Source organism: Mastomys coucha, unplaced genomic scaffold (genome assembly GCF_008632895.1).
Source record: "Mastomys coucha isolate ucsf_1 unplaced genomic scaffold, UCSF_Mcou_1 pScaffold22, whole genome shotgun sequence".
Lineage (NCBI taxonomy): Eukaryota > Metazoa > Chordata > Mammalia > Rodentia > Muridae > Mastomys > Mastomys coucha.
Window position 1 is genome coordinate 165,698,059 of NW_022196905.1, and position 15,321 is coordinate 165,713,379.

Genomic DNA, 15,321 nt, shown 5'->3' on the forward strand with positions numbered 1-15,321 from the left:
AGTCTCTCTGTCCCTGCCTCGTTTTTCTCTTTCCTTCCCATTTTCCGGCTGAATTGAGGCCCTTTTCATAGGGACCTGAGACTGTGCCCCTGGGTAACTATTCCACAGCTCCTCGTGCCCCCATCCCACAGCCCTTCCCCACTCTCTCTAGCCTACAGACGCTGGTGCAAATGCTTCCATGCCAAGCTTGTTTTCTATTTTCTACCTAATCCTACTTTTCTTTCTCCTCCCACCCCTCACGAGTCTTCCCGACTCAGGTCAACCCCTGCACACTGAGAACGCATCTTTACCACACAAGGTGTGGTTGATACAGCTCTTCTCATGGCTCCTGGTTCACTATAGGACTCCAGTGAATTACCAAGATGTCTCTGTGCTCCTTCTCGTTCCTACTCTTCCAAGGATGCGAACAGAGAAATGTCCTCAGTAGGCAGTGGCTAGTACAGAAGAAAGTGCACTCAATGGCTTCATTTAATTCACAGGGCCTAGAGACTTGAGGATAGAGGGAGACACAGGTTTGTGACCAAAAAAAGGGGGATGGGGGAAGTTCTGATGACAAGGATGTAGACAGAAGGAAACTCTTACATACTTCTCCTTGTCCTGCAGTAGGCTGCCTCCTTCCTGTAGAAGGATGGAAAACAGAAAACAGCCAAGGCTCTTCAAACCATCGTATCCTTGAAACCAGCCAAACCCTTTCCAATAGAGGTTACGATTGCTTATCCCATGGTCTAAGGATGTCCCCCCTGAGGATGCAAGATGGAGCAATTCTTCCATGGAGACAGTTGGGTCTGCTCTACCCAAAATCTTAGCCGGAAACGGTTACATGGCTGCTTCTGCAGGGCCCCATCATGCCTGTCTTTGCAGGGCCCTTCTCTTTTCTGTTGCATGCAGTGTGCACCTGATTTGATGAGTTTCACTCTATGTCAGCTAGTTGAATGAAGTGTGTTCTTTTACTTGCTACGTGCTTAATAAACTCACTCATTGAAGATTAAAAGTCATAGGTATCATAAGTCACTCCCCTAGGTGGAGCATAGCCCATCAGCAGGAACAAAAGCTTCCGTGTTCCAACTGAGAGCCTGGCTGTCCTCCGGCCTGATCTACTTGAGGTCGAAGGGACTGGCATAATGGCGTTATGGTATGGTTTGTGTGTTTTCCGTTCCCCCCACGGTCCCCTTACAGTTGTTCGCAGGGGAGATTGTATATGTATTTCCGTAAGATCTTCTTCTTGTGCTCCGGCCTTATGGCACAAGAGCCTCTCCTCAGGTCTGCTAAGGACTGCTGATGCCTTAACTGCTACTGGAGACCTTCAGAGGCTCTTCTGAAGGGCTGAGGAAGGAGAGAGATGGTGTGCTTTGGCCGGATACCAGCCACAGTTAGAAGAAAGCACAGGAGCCCAAGCACCCAGCCCCAGAAGGGAATCACTTACATATTCCCTTCTCTGGTAGTAGGCTCCTGAACGGAGCACAGATATTCAAGTTGGTAAAACATCTTGAAGGTAAACTTCTGCGGGCACAGAAGGAAACAACAAGGGGACTTGTTGAGACAGTACACTGTGCATTTCCTTATCTTTCTGTGTTCTGTGTCCGGATCCTGATTTTCATCTTAATTGGTATTTCATTTGCCTGGACAGAAGCGACCCTTCTCACTGCCCTGTCTTAAACAAAGGGGGGGGGGGTACATGCTTTTCCCCTTTCAGAAAGTCCCGAGGCAGATTGTTCATAGGTGAATAACAGACAACTAGGCTCAAGCTTGCTTTGCATGTCTTGCTTCATCTGTAGAGGCATCCCTCTTCTCTGCATAGAAAAAGTTGGCTTCCTCCTCAGACACTGCATCAGCATGCAAGGCAGGAAGAGGATCGATCAGGTTGGATACTGAGCCACCTGGGACACTTTCCTCGGGGAGAAAAGACGACTCCAGGAAAAGTCCTTCTCTGGTGCAGTGTCCATGCATACATCTCAAGGAGGGCAGCGGCTGCTACCATGCCACATAAGGTTTGGACATCTTGTATGAGCTCTATCCTCAGTTCCAATCTCACTTTCTCATAGCAGCTTTGCCTGATGACTCAGCACCCCTAATTCTCAACCATGCTCAGCACATCTCACCAGAATGAATGGCAGTTCTGACAAACCATGTCATATGGATTAAAATACATAGCTATCTAGAGCTTCCGTTTCAAACATGCCATCAAAGCCATCAAAGTCTCAAGGTCACCTCTCCCCACTCAGGATGTATTATTATTTCTTCCCTCTTGCAGACACTAAAGTGTCTGTGGACTCACAAGTACAGTGAATGCCACTCATCATTAGCATAAGGAATTCCGGGCTCTGCTCAGTCCTCCACATTCTGGATTCTGCCTCTCTCCCCCCATCGCCCAGTTGCTCATCTGAGTGCTTTTCTGGTTCTGTCTATCTTTGATTGTCCCCCCAGGTACCATCAGAGACCTAAGTAGAAGACGCAACTGCTTCCCACACCTTTGGTTACAGGTTCCCACCCACAGCTAGAGCTAATTCCCTTCGGGAACAAATTCCAGACAATTATCTGCAGGTAATTGTTCAGCTGCAGCATCTCTTCTCTGGGCTGTCTTCAGGCAGGCTCCCCAGTGTTGGACTGACTGCTGAGGGGACAGTGTGCGAAAGCCATTATTACAAAGAAATGGGAGGGAGCGCCAGCGGGATTTATGCTTCTGTTTCAAGGTGGGGAAAGGTGATTTCCTTTAAATATATTAGCCTCTGCTTCTACAAAATCAATGACCACGCAAGGTCACGGAGGGAAAGGCTTAGATTTCCATAGTCCTGAGTGTCCCCACTGGGTAGGCCAGTGAGGGATTTTTCAGACTTTAGTTGTAGGACACTTGTGAACACACTATGGCATTGATGCTTTGGAACAGCATGGAGAGTCAGTGCTCAGAGAATGTGCACCAAGGGAAACCCGAGGGTGATAATGTCTTCTCCCTGCCTTTCTCAGCCACGGTGCAATGCTTGGCTGAACACTGTGAATCGGCTCTCCACCACACTCTCAGTGCTAAGCCAGGTCACTGTGGGGTGGGGGTGGGGTAGACCAGGGCCAAGCAAATAGTCACTCACTATTTGTACTCCCTGTGGCCAAGAGAAAGAGTCCAGAAGAGACAGGCTATCAGGCCAACTGCCAACTCACCTTGTGACATGTGACGTGGCGCAAATGTTGGCTGCTATAACCTTGTTCTCCATATCTAAAATATGAGTGGATGCTCTAGGTCAACTGAAATGCACCTCTTAGCTAAGACAAAATATTTGCTGCATGAAAAGTTTGTTCCGGGAATGTTTTAGGACGTTTAAGAAATGAAATTGAAGGTTTCAGATATATGCTACTGTTTTGGCAGTTCACAAAGTAGAAAGCAAAGGATGTGGACTTCAAAATCAAGAAGGATACTGTTCAACATCTCTTCTCCCAATCTGTTCTTGTGTGGTCCCCATTGTGGCCTTCCTTCTCCTGAGCTGCAAATGCTGGAGTGCAAGATCCTCACTCCCGTGGTACTCGCTTCCATCTCTTCTTCCTGTCAAAAGGCAAAGCTCTGACGCTGATGCCCGAGCACCAACTGTCTTATCTGCAGTACTTACTCATTCTTCCCCTGCTCTATTTCCCCACTACATCCCCACCACTGCCCCCAATGGGAGCAGATTTAGAAATATGTAGCTATCAGTCCCGTGTCACCTCCGAACGTGCCACCAGATAGATGCCCGAGGACATGGTCAGTGTTAGAAGTTACAGAACCTGTCAACTCTCTTCTCTGAATCTTTCTGGAAAAAAAATGAAATCAAAGTTTCTGTGTAAAACCACACACTTGAATTCAACCCTCTGCTTGCTGCTTCCTTTCCTCTCTCTCCCTCTCCCTCTCCCTCTCCCTCTCTCTCTCTCTCTCTCCCTCTCTCTCTCTCTCTCTCTCTCTCTCTCTTTCTCTCTCTCATTTCAAAGGTGAGCAGACATTATTTGATTTGAAAATACAATGAGGTTGTCTGATTGCAAACAACCTCTCCCTTTGATTCCTGGGTTCTTCTCAATCAGCCTGCAGAGCTTTGGTAATGACAGATGGTGTGATGAGGAAGGAGGAGCCTGGAACTGAAATAGGTACCACCTCCCGCTTGCATTGCATAGTAGGGGAAGCAATAGAGAGGCCTAGGGTGGGGTGAGGCAAGGGGGGTCTTCTCTTCACTTTAGAGATAAGCACTTAGGGGAAATGAGGATGTGTTCAGAGAAGGATTCTAGAACTAAATAAGATTTTGACAGGACGATGCCATTGTTGATTACTGATGTCTGCTACGGTTCTGGTTAAGGGAGAAAAAAATGCCACAAGTATTCCCTGGCTGTGCAAACTCCAACTGGATGCCCTTAAACAGATTAAGTTTAAGCTACAAAGCAGAAGGAAATAAACCCTGATAACCCAATCTGCTTTATCTGCTGCTGACTCAGGGTTAGCACTTGGAATCTTAAAAGTTATTTATGTCAAGAGAACTTTAGAATACATTCCCACATGCTACTCAAAATGAATGGACAGTGGCTTCTGAAGTTCCTTTAGGCCTATGGACTTCATTATCAGTTGATCTTTTTATCTGCCTGTCTCATCTTTACCTCAACACTTTTTTCTCAAAAAGAAAAGACCCATGGCTGAAGTGCATGGGTGCAAATATCACCTGCTTTGGAAGATTAACAGTCAGTGTTTCATGTGGAAGAGACATGACATGCTTAAGGTAATAAAGGCAAATTAGCAAAAAATCTCCCTAATCAAGAATTCCATACCTGATCACTCTCTTCTTCAACAATGCACAGGGAACTGAACAGTTTCAGAATATATGCTGGCAGACTTTAGCTGGCAGGCCTACTTGACAAACACAAGGCTAAGCAGAGTCCATATGGGGAAATAGAAAGCATAAGACAGAAACCCAAGAAGGAGCATCAGGAAGTGTCTCTCAGGGCTTGTTGTCATGTTCAAAAGAGAAGCAGATGGAATGAGATGGAATTACTCTGAGATTCCATCTCACCCCAGGAAGGATGGCTATTATCATGAAAATAGACAAGAGGAGGAGGTGGAAGAGGAGGAGGAGAAAGAACAGGAAGAGGAAGAGGATGGGGAAGGGGAAGAGAAAGGGGAAGAGGAAGAACAAGAACAAGAAGAACAAGACCAAGAAGAAGAAGAAGAAGAAGAAGAAGAAGAAGAACAAGAACAAGAACAAGAAGAAGAAGAAGAAGAAGAAGAAGAAGAAGAAGAGGAAGAGGAAGAGGAAGAGGAAGAGGAAGAGGAAGGGGAAGGGGAAGGGGAAGGGGAAGGGGAAAGGGAAGGGGAAGAGGAAGAGGAAGAAGAGGCAGTAGCTTGGTGAGGATGCAGAGAAAGGTAAAACTTATTTGCTGCTAGCTGGGGTATAGTGCAGCAGAGCCATTAAGATAAATCAACTTGGTGGTTTCTCCAAATATTAAAATTAGTACTAGCATGTAATCCAGTTCTACCTGGGCACGTGCCCAAAGGACTTCTTATCTTACAAGAGAAATATTTGCTGACCCATATTTAATGCCTTAGCATTAATAAGAGCAAAGGAATGATAATAAGATCAGAGGTGAAGAGGACACAACATCTGTCCCAACAATGGGAGTAACTGAGACCAGCGGGACACAGGCATACAGGAACCCCACCATTACAGTGGCACAGGTTCTTTCTGGTCTGTATAGACGGGCAACCTGAGCAGACCTTGAGCACAAACTCTTCAGTGAGTCCCATAATACCCAGAGGAAGCTCTACTACTCTAACAGGCCCAGGATCACAGGATCACAGGATCCCAGAATCACAGGATCACAGAGACAGCTTGACTGTGAGGAATTCTGACACAACCAGGATCACAGGAAGGACAGGCTCCAGTAAGATTTAGCCAGAGCAGGTAGCACTAGAGATAACCAGATGGTGGTAGGCAATCATAAGAACATAAGCAACAGAAACCAAGGTTACGTGCCATCATCAGAACCCAATTCTCCCACCATAGCAAGTCCTGGACACACCATCACACAAGAAAAGCAAGATTCAGATCTAAAATCACTTCTCATGAGGATGATAGAGGACTTTAAGAAGGACATAAGTAACTCCCTCAAAGAAATACAGGAGAACACAGGCAAACAGCTAGAAGCCCTTCAAGAAGAAACACAAAAAATCCCTTAAAGAACTACAAGAAAATACAATCAAACAGCTGAAGGAAATGAACAAAAACATCCAGGATCTAACAATGGAACTAGAAACAATAAAGAAATCATGAAGGGAGACAACCCTGGAGTTAGAAAAACTAGAAAAGAGATCAGGAGTCATAGATGCAAGCATCACCAACAGAATACAAGAGATAGAAGAGAGAATCTCAGGGGCAGAAGATACCATAGAAAACATTGACACAATAGTCAAAGAAAATGCAAAAAGCTCCTAATCAAAAACATTGAGGAAATCCAGGACACAATGAGAAGACTAAACCTAAGGATAGTAGGTATAGAAAGAGAGTAAAGACTCCCAACTTAGAGGGCCAGTAAATATCTTCAACAAAATTATAGAAGAAATCTTCCCTAACATAAAGAAAGAGATGCCCATGAACATACAAGAAGCCTACAGAACTCCAAATAGACTGGACCAGAAAAGAAATTCCTCCTGTCACATAATAATCAAAACACCAAATGCACTAAACAAAGAAAGAATTTTAAAAGCAGTAAGGGAAAAAGGTCAAGTAACATATAAAGGCAGGCCTATCAGAATTACACCAGACTTCTCACCAGAGACTATGAAAGCTAGAAGATCCTGGGCAGATGTCATACAGACCCTACAAGAACACAAATGCCAGCCCAGGCTATTCCCAGCAAAACTCTCAATTACCATAGAAGGAGAAAACAAGATATTCCATGACAAAACAAAATTTACACAATATCTTTCCACAAATCCAGCCCTACAAAGGATAATAGATGGAAAACATCAACATAAGGAGCAAAACTACACCCTAGAAGAAGCAAGAAAGTAATCTTTCAACAAACTCACACAAACATAATTCCACTTCTAATAACAAAATCAACAGGAAGTAACAATTATTTTTTCTTAATATCTCTTAATATGAAAATTAATATTACCAACATATCCTAATTGATTGAAATTAAAAAATATGTGGAATTAGAAATTTGTTGGCTGTCATCCAGTGGTGTCTCTAATTTGGTAATTGGAGAAATAGAACCAATGTTGAACAATCCATATACACTTTCAGCTTGTTTGTACACAGTTGTGACAGTGTCTTGCTATGTACCACATAATGGTCTTGAAATCATGCTTCTATCTCAGCCTCTCTATTAGTAGGATTGCTTATTTGATGTTTTTACACTATACTATGGTTTTCAGAACAGCTTACATATTTCAAAATTATTTATACAGCCAAAAGAAATGTAGACAATTTGGGAGGTTGCTTGTAAGAGAACAAAAAGGAGTGAGACTGAATGCTTTGCTTGATTTATAACTATTGTATCAATTTTGAAGAAGAGGACCTAACAAATTACTCTTTCTCTGAGATGAATGCTTTTCAAAATCATCACAGACAATCAACCAGATTCTTACCCTCACCTAATGTCTGTGCCACCCTCCAAGCAGAACCATTGTTCATGGAAACAGTTGGTGAATGACTTCATGAATCGACCATCTTAATTCACACACCATTTCTTATATGAATGTAACCTGATCCCTGTGGGCTGACAATGAAGACAATTACTCAAGTCAAATAGCTTTAACCATAGCAGGAAATCTGTATCCGAAAATTGTGCCTACAATTCATTCCTTGGTGCAGCAGAACTTTCAACTCTTAGCTTAGCTACTATGTAGGTAAAATCCTTTGGTGATGTGAGGGTCATTGAAGTACAGCCTTGTGACAGTGAACTTCAATGTCTAAAAATTGTTCTTATATTCGGCTTGTACCACAATAAGAACCAAGATTTTCAGCTCTACAAAAACAAACAAACAAACAAACAAACAAAAAGACTTTATTTATGGTCATTTAAAAAAAACTAGTAGTGATGTATTATTTTAAAATATACAGTTAATATGTTTGGAGTTATATAAAATTTATATTGAGAAAAACATATGTATTTTCAGTATTGCTGTAGACAAGCATCTACATAAGACTGTTCAATTGATTGTTGTTTTATAACAAACAACTTTTATAATACTCATTTTTATTGTTACAATATTTTATAAATTTTTTAAGAATTGACAAAATAAGAAAAGAAAAGCATGGCAGGTATTGAAGGGGATCTCTGGGAGGAGTTGGGGTACAAAAGGGAAAGAAGAATGTGATGTAATTCTATTTACTTACAATTTGTTTTTAAATGTTAACAATTCAGATAAATTGAAATTATATCTTTTCTCATCATAATACAATAAAACTTAAATAAAAAACAACAAAAAACAACAGAGGAACAAAAAATAGTATATGTAAAATGACAAGCAAATCTAGTTGTAATCAATAGCAACATTAAATACAAATAGCTAACTATTCTAACAAAAAAAAAAGAGCAAAGGAATGAGATGAGCCTAAATGTTCATCAACAGATGAATGGCATTTCAATCAGCTGTAAAAAAAAAATTATAATATTTTAAAGAACAGGAATGATTGTAAGAATTATTAAACTATGTTGGATAACCCAAACTCTGAAAGATGAAAAAATATGTTCTCATAGATAAATGCTAGCTTTTGATGGATGCATGTGTGTGCATGTATCAGGTACAAAACTAGACAAGTGAACAAAGAGAACAAAAAGAGCAGTTGAGGGAGGAGGTAAGGACAATGAAGGTATCCATGGAAACAGAAACAGGACCAGTAGGAGTGGAAGGGTACGACAGACGATGGGACAGACGATGGAGACAAGAGGAAGGCAAAAGGGGACGATGGATCAACAGAAACAAGCGTGTGCCTTAATAAACCTAGCACTTTGTATGCAATAAAAACATTTAATAAAGTATGACTGGTATGAAAACATACATGAAATTAGCATGGCTATAAATTTGGATTCATGACTTGTTTCTTTAATTTTGATACAACATTTTGATGGAACATTCTATATTTGGAAAATCAGAAGACGGTCTACTAATTTAAACAATTCTTTGCTTTAAAGATTTTGGTGTTCCACAGGCAAAGTTAACAGTGGAGTGTCGTGTTGCTGGCATAGGGGACATTCTTTGTCACATAACTTACTTTTTCGTTTGTTCAGCAATTTTAGGTAAATAGGCTGGTTCACAATCTGTGCTTCCTGAGAACTCTGGGGCCAGGCATGTAACAATTTCTCACTATTCTTTCTCTAAAACGCAAAATGCCTTGACTCTCCTAAAAGGGGACAACAGAGATTAAAGCTAAAAAGCAAGGATGGAGAGATGGCTCAGAGGTTAAGAGCACTGACTGCTCTTCTGAAGGTCCTGAGTTCAAATCCCAGCAACCACATGGTGGCTTACAACCATCTGTAATGAGATCTGACGCCCTCTTCTGGTGTGTGGTGTGTCTGAAGACAGCTACAGTGTACTTATATATAATAAATAAATCTTAAAAAAAAAAAAAGCAAGAGGCATCAGCACAGGTCATACAGGCCTGGCAATCAAGGGGTTTGATATCTGCTCAGTCTTGGTGAATATGCATAGTCTCCCTGGTGTGAGGGTGACCTCAGTCATGTTATATGACCTGTCCACATATTCCTTGATAAGATGTTATCATATTAACCTCTATACACCTTTCCTTTCCTGGGAGACAAAAGGGTTCCCCTCCCCCATCTTTGCAAGCATTTGCCATCAGTTGTTTTCCCAATCTTAGCCATTCTGATTGAGGTGAAAGGAAATCTCAAAGAAGTTCTAATTTGCATTTCTCTCATTGCTAAGTGTGATGAACACTTGGAGATTACTTTTATATGCTTTTATTTCTTCTTTAAAAATTCTCTACTCAGATCCATAGCCCACTTTTTAATGAACTCATTTATTTTCTTGATTCTTTGTATTTTTGAGTTATTTATATAGTCTGGATATTAATCCTCTATCAAAACGCATAGCCAGCAAAATCCTTTCCCACTCTGTGGGCTTCTCCCTCACTAATTGATTGTTTCATTTGTTGCATGGAAGTTATTTCCCTCTGAGTTTCTAAATGTCAACAGTTTGTCCTTAATTTCTGGGCAAACGGAGTTCAATCCTTAAAGTCCTTTGTACACCTATATCTTGTAGGCTACTACCTACCTATTCTTTTTCCTAGAAATTTTGGTGCTTTAGATTTTGCATTGAGGTATTCAGCTCAACGTTGCCACGAACACAAATATATCAGGCAAGAATTCCTTTCCTTAAATGCACTGTCTTATTGAAGAGAATCCACACCTGATAAAAGAGAGGAAATACAAAATCCAACATTCACTGCAGTGTGGTAATTGACGCTCCCATACTTAGTGTGTGTTTAACAAGAGCAATTTTTCTTCTTGGTGTCAATATAACCTGGATTTAGAGTTGAGATCGCCTGTGTTCCTCACGGTAAGCGGGGCTAGCATTGCTGTCTTCAGAGAATTGTTGGGACAGGGATGACATCGTGTCCATGCATTGTCAGGTGTGACTGAATCGATGCTGCACAACAAGCCACTTCCCACCCCCTTCTCTCTCCTACTCAAAGTCTGCCAGTGAGCTCTGATGCAGTCCAGCTGAGCTGGGTTGGTTCCTAGTGTTCCATGTGCCTCTAATTTCCAACCCATGCTTGAAGGGCAGATGTCTTAGTGAGGGTTTCTATTGCAGTGATAAAACTACATGAGTGAGAACAATTTGGGGGGATGGGGGAAGGTTTATTTGGCATATGCTTCCATCTCACTGTCCATCACTGATGGAAGTCAGGACCAGAACTCCAGCAAGGCAGGAATTTAGAGGCAGAGGCCATGGAGGGGGCCCTATATATTGCCTTGCCTTTTATGGGTTGTTCAGCCTGCTTTCTTATAGCACACAGGACCACTAGACTTAGGGCAGTCCCACTCACTGCAGGCTGGGCCTTCCCACATCAACCACTAATTAAGAAAATACCCTACAGGCTTGCTTACAATCAGATCTTAAGGAGGCATTTTCCCATTTGAGGCTCCCACCTCTCCAGTGACTTTAGCTGGTGTCAAGGAAACATAAAACTAGCCAGTATAGCAGATATTACCTGCTCATCTCATGCTGCTGTAAAGTCAATAGAGATGAATCCTAGGTAACGCCTCTTAAAGCCTCTATATTTTATTGGTCAAAGCTGTTCGCCTGACCAAACCTAAAGTCAAAGGGCTCCTGAAGTTCACACCAACCCCTGGGAACTATAAAATTGTAAAGAGTGCTACTTAGTGTTGAACACAGTAAGCATCCTCCCACTGCTGTCCCCAAGATTCGCTCACTGTCCTTTAGACCTTTACCACTCTGTTTGCTCAGCTTCAAATACCAATTATAGGATTACCATTACAGCATCAGGAGGACCATGGGAGAAGCCAAGTGTCACCAATTGCTTGGGTCTGTGTTTCCATCCCAGGCCTCCATGGCATCATCCCTCAGCTCACACTAGCACTGTCCAGTACTGATAGGAAGTTAGCTGTGCAAGTGAGGTGGTTACTGCTAGCCATAGAAATGTTATCCAAAAGTGTTCAACAAAATTATCCAAAATTATATTGATAGTGCATTTAATATTTCTTCTTCATGCAGCTTCAAAGCTGATTGTACTTTATGCCATGGTAGGTCTTAATTCAAAATATTCATATTTCAAGAGCTCAGAGCCATGCATGGTTTCTAGGCATCACACCAGAGAGAAAGCTCTGTGTCCCCTCTCCTTCCTGTGAGGATGAATGCATTTACTTTCATTTCTCCCACAGTAACTGTGACATTTGGTTACACAACTTCATTTTATTGCCTTTCTGTATGCTGGGACCAAGCACATAGCAATTAAACACCAAATTACACACCTAGCTCATGGTTGCTTACCTTAATCTATATTTAAACAGGCATTTGAAACACCACTTCCCCCCCCAAAAAAATCCCATTATTTAGAATAAAAGTTAAACAAATAAAATTTATTCTGAGATGCAAACCAAGTAATTTGCAGAGTAAACTTTACATTCCCAGCAAGTATGCAATCTTACCTTGGGCTTTCTTGGTTCACTCTAAATAAAATTTAAAGAGCAGTATAACTTACAATGTAACACACACTCAACTGATTTTTAAGTCATTAATTTGACCAACTTATGGAGACAAAAGTTCTCTTCATCACAAGGTAGCTGAGGCTTATTGAAGCAATTCAGTACAACTTATTTTTTATAGCTACTACTTAACTGAAATGACTCAAGGATGTTATGTGGCTATAAATAAATCCATAAGAAGCAACAGCGCATGTAAGGCAGTGCGGTGAGGGAAGAGTCAGGGAGATGAGAAACAGAGCAGACGGGGCAGCTCCTGACCCAGGTGAGGATGCATATGACACTCGTGGCAGGTGGATGGCAACAGCCATTTGCATCACTGACTCTGAAGTCTCTTCCATACTGAACATCCTGCAAGTGTTTTGTAAAAAAGGCTGATTAAAGATGCATGAGTGAGGAATCGGTTATGCATTTATCTTATGTATGAGGTACAATAATTTAATATGAGATATTAAGGATAATGCTCAGGCTGTTTAAAATCATATAAAACAGCTCATAAACAAAAAGATTGTCTCAACCCTAAGATTTATGTGGTCATAAAATGAAGCGATGTTCTATTTGTGCTTAAGAAGCCCTGGATGTGCACGTGCAGAAGAATCAAAGGAGAACTCTATCACTTTGCTCCAAAACTAACTCCAAATGGTTCAACAACCTAATCGTGAAATCTGAAACTACCAAAGGGAAATATAAGCAATACCTTCTATGATACAGGTATAAGAAAGGACTTTCTGAACATGACTCCATTGCCCCAATAATTAAGGCCAACAATTGATAAATGGTACTTCACGAAATTGTAGAGCATCTGCATAAAGAAACAATCATCCAGGTGAAAAGGAAATTCACTCAGTAGGGGGAACTTTCCCATTTATATATCTGGCAGAGGACTAATATCCAATATACATAAAGAACTCAAAAATGAAAGTTAAAAAAATATCCGTCCATAGATTGGGCCTGGGACTTAGTTCTCAAAAGAGGGGGAAATGGCTAGGAAATATCTCAACAAATGTCCATCATTCCTAGCAATTAGGGAAATGCCAATCAGAATAAGATTTGAGATTTCATCCTACCAGGTTACACAAAGAAACTTTTCTTTCAAATTAAATACACTGGGAATAAACCACCTGTTACTAGACTGCCCAAAGTCTGTTCCAGGTTGGTGAAGCATTCTTATCTCTGCATTGTCTTCTTCCCTGTGTGATGCCTCTGGGCACGTTCTTATACCACTGTTTGAAATATGTCCAAAGTACATCCTACTTCACAGATACATGCTCAGCCATGTTCACTACTATTCTGTTATCAACAGCTAGAACTGGAAACATTCTAAATGCCATTCAACCAAAGGATTTATGGCAAAAATATAGTACACGGATACTATGGAGTACCCTTCACTGAAGAGGGAAAAAAAGAAATCATTAACTTTTCAAGTAAATGGGTGAAACCAGTAAAAGATCATATTGAATGAGTGAGGTAACCTCCACCCAGAAAAATGACTATTGCATCTTCTGCTCATCAGAGGCTCCTACCTCCAAATCTTCAGATGTGAGATGGAATCACTACAGAAACCAGCAAAGTAGAGTACCTTTATCAGAATAGAGGCAGTGGGGAAAAATACAGAAGGAAATAGCAGGGGACAAGCGACCTGATTGGGGGAAAAGGGAAAGTGGGGGAATTTAAAGAGGAGGAAGGGGAGAAAATGCAGAAAAAGGAGGGGGGAGGTTAAAAGGATGATAAGGGTGTCTAAAAAATCACAATCATACTACTTTCTAAAACAACTTGTAATGCCTATAATTCTGTATATAAATATCCACATCTAGATCAAATGAACGTTTCTCCTCTGAGCTAACAATTCTCTCAAGAGCAAATGACTACCTAACAAAACACTCAATAGTGCCCATAAAAACACCTCTTTACACTTGTTGGTCAGGGCTGCCTTAGACGCTCCCAAAACTTATATCTTATTGCTATTGCCTTTGTTACCACCCCCTTACCCCAAAGATGAAAGATAAGTCCCAACGGCTAAAGATTGCACTTCACACACAGGACCCAAAGATCCCTGAGCAAGAACTAACACAACGCCCACTCCCTGCAGACTAGATTCCACGGTACCAGAAGTCGTCATGGAATCTTCCAGAGGAAGGAGGCAGGCACCCAATAGCTGTATCGCGCTATGACACCTTTGAACCACATCAGAGATTAGCCTGGCACCACAACCCTAAGGGTAGAATAGTAGAGCGCATACTTAGTAGGAAACAAGAGTTCTCTAGGTGGACATAAGACCTACTCCACAATGGGGAAAACATACCTAGTACTGGAAGCCTACTTGATTACTCAATGCCACTGAAGTCATGGATGTTGAAGGAGAATCTACAACCACTAAATTTACTGAACCAGCACAATCCCTGGCTACATTTTAAGTGTTTGTCCTTATGCCCACAGATAAGTGTAATATCTACCCTCCTCAAGGAAACTTCTCCTTGCAAGAGACAGAAACTATTGAAGAAAACCACTACCAATCAAAATGCAGAGACAGAACCCGGTCCCGATGTACATGTACAACCCAGTTCTTATAACTAAGTCTCAGAGTTCATTGTGTAAGAAGGTGTGGAATGATTTCTAAGAGCTAGAGGATCCGAGAGTTTTCTGAGATTATGTTTCCTTGTGGGTCAGAAGCTACACCCATAAAGTTTCACCAATATGATTTCCTAAACATGAGCTGAACAAAGACAACACTAATAGATGTGCCAAAGTAGATGGGGGAAAACCGGTAAGACTTCAACCTACCAAAGATCTATAGGAAACTATAGAATACTGAGTAGAAGGAATAGTCTCCCTCATGGAAGAGCACATCTGATATCCAACACCAAATGGTCAGCCATGAAAGCATATGGATGAGTAAGATTATGCAAACTGAGCAAGTTATATTTAGAAACATATCCATATACATAAATATTATTTATATGTATATTCATATATATGTACATATGTGACCATATATAATATGTAATATGTCTTCATATGTAATATAATATTACATGACATAATATATTATAAGTATGTATTTATATATGAATATATAAAATAAATTTATATAATATATTATTATAATATATTGATAATATTGCATTATAT

General features: G+C 41.1%; 1 long non-coding RNA gene across 3 annotated transcripts in view; it reads right to left on the reverse strand.

Annotated features, from left to right (window-relative positions):
- Positions 1 to 3,291: 3,291 nt before the first annotated feature.
- The window catches only part of LOC116071241, a 28,511-nt gene continuing 16,481 nt past the window's right edge, over positions 3,292 to 15,321 (reverse strand). Inside the window, exons 2-3 of one of the 3 annotated variants that reach the window (XR_004110780.1) lie at positions 10,241 to 10,375; positions 3,292 to 3,529 (exon numbers count right to left, since the gene is read on the reverse strand). This is a non-coding gene — a long non-coding RNA (uncharacterized LOC116071241). Of the gene's footprint in view, positions 3,530 to 3,687; positions 3,747 to 7,633; positions 7,723 to 10,240; positions 10,376 to 15,321 lie in introns of those variants that run through there. The other 2 variants (XR_004110781.1, XR_004110782.1) reach the window with 2 other exon arrangements.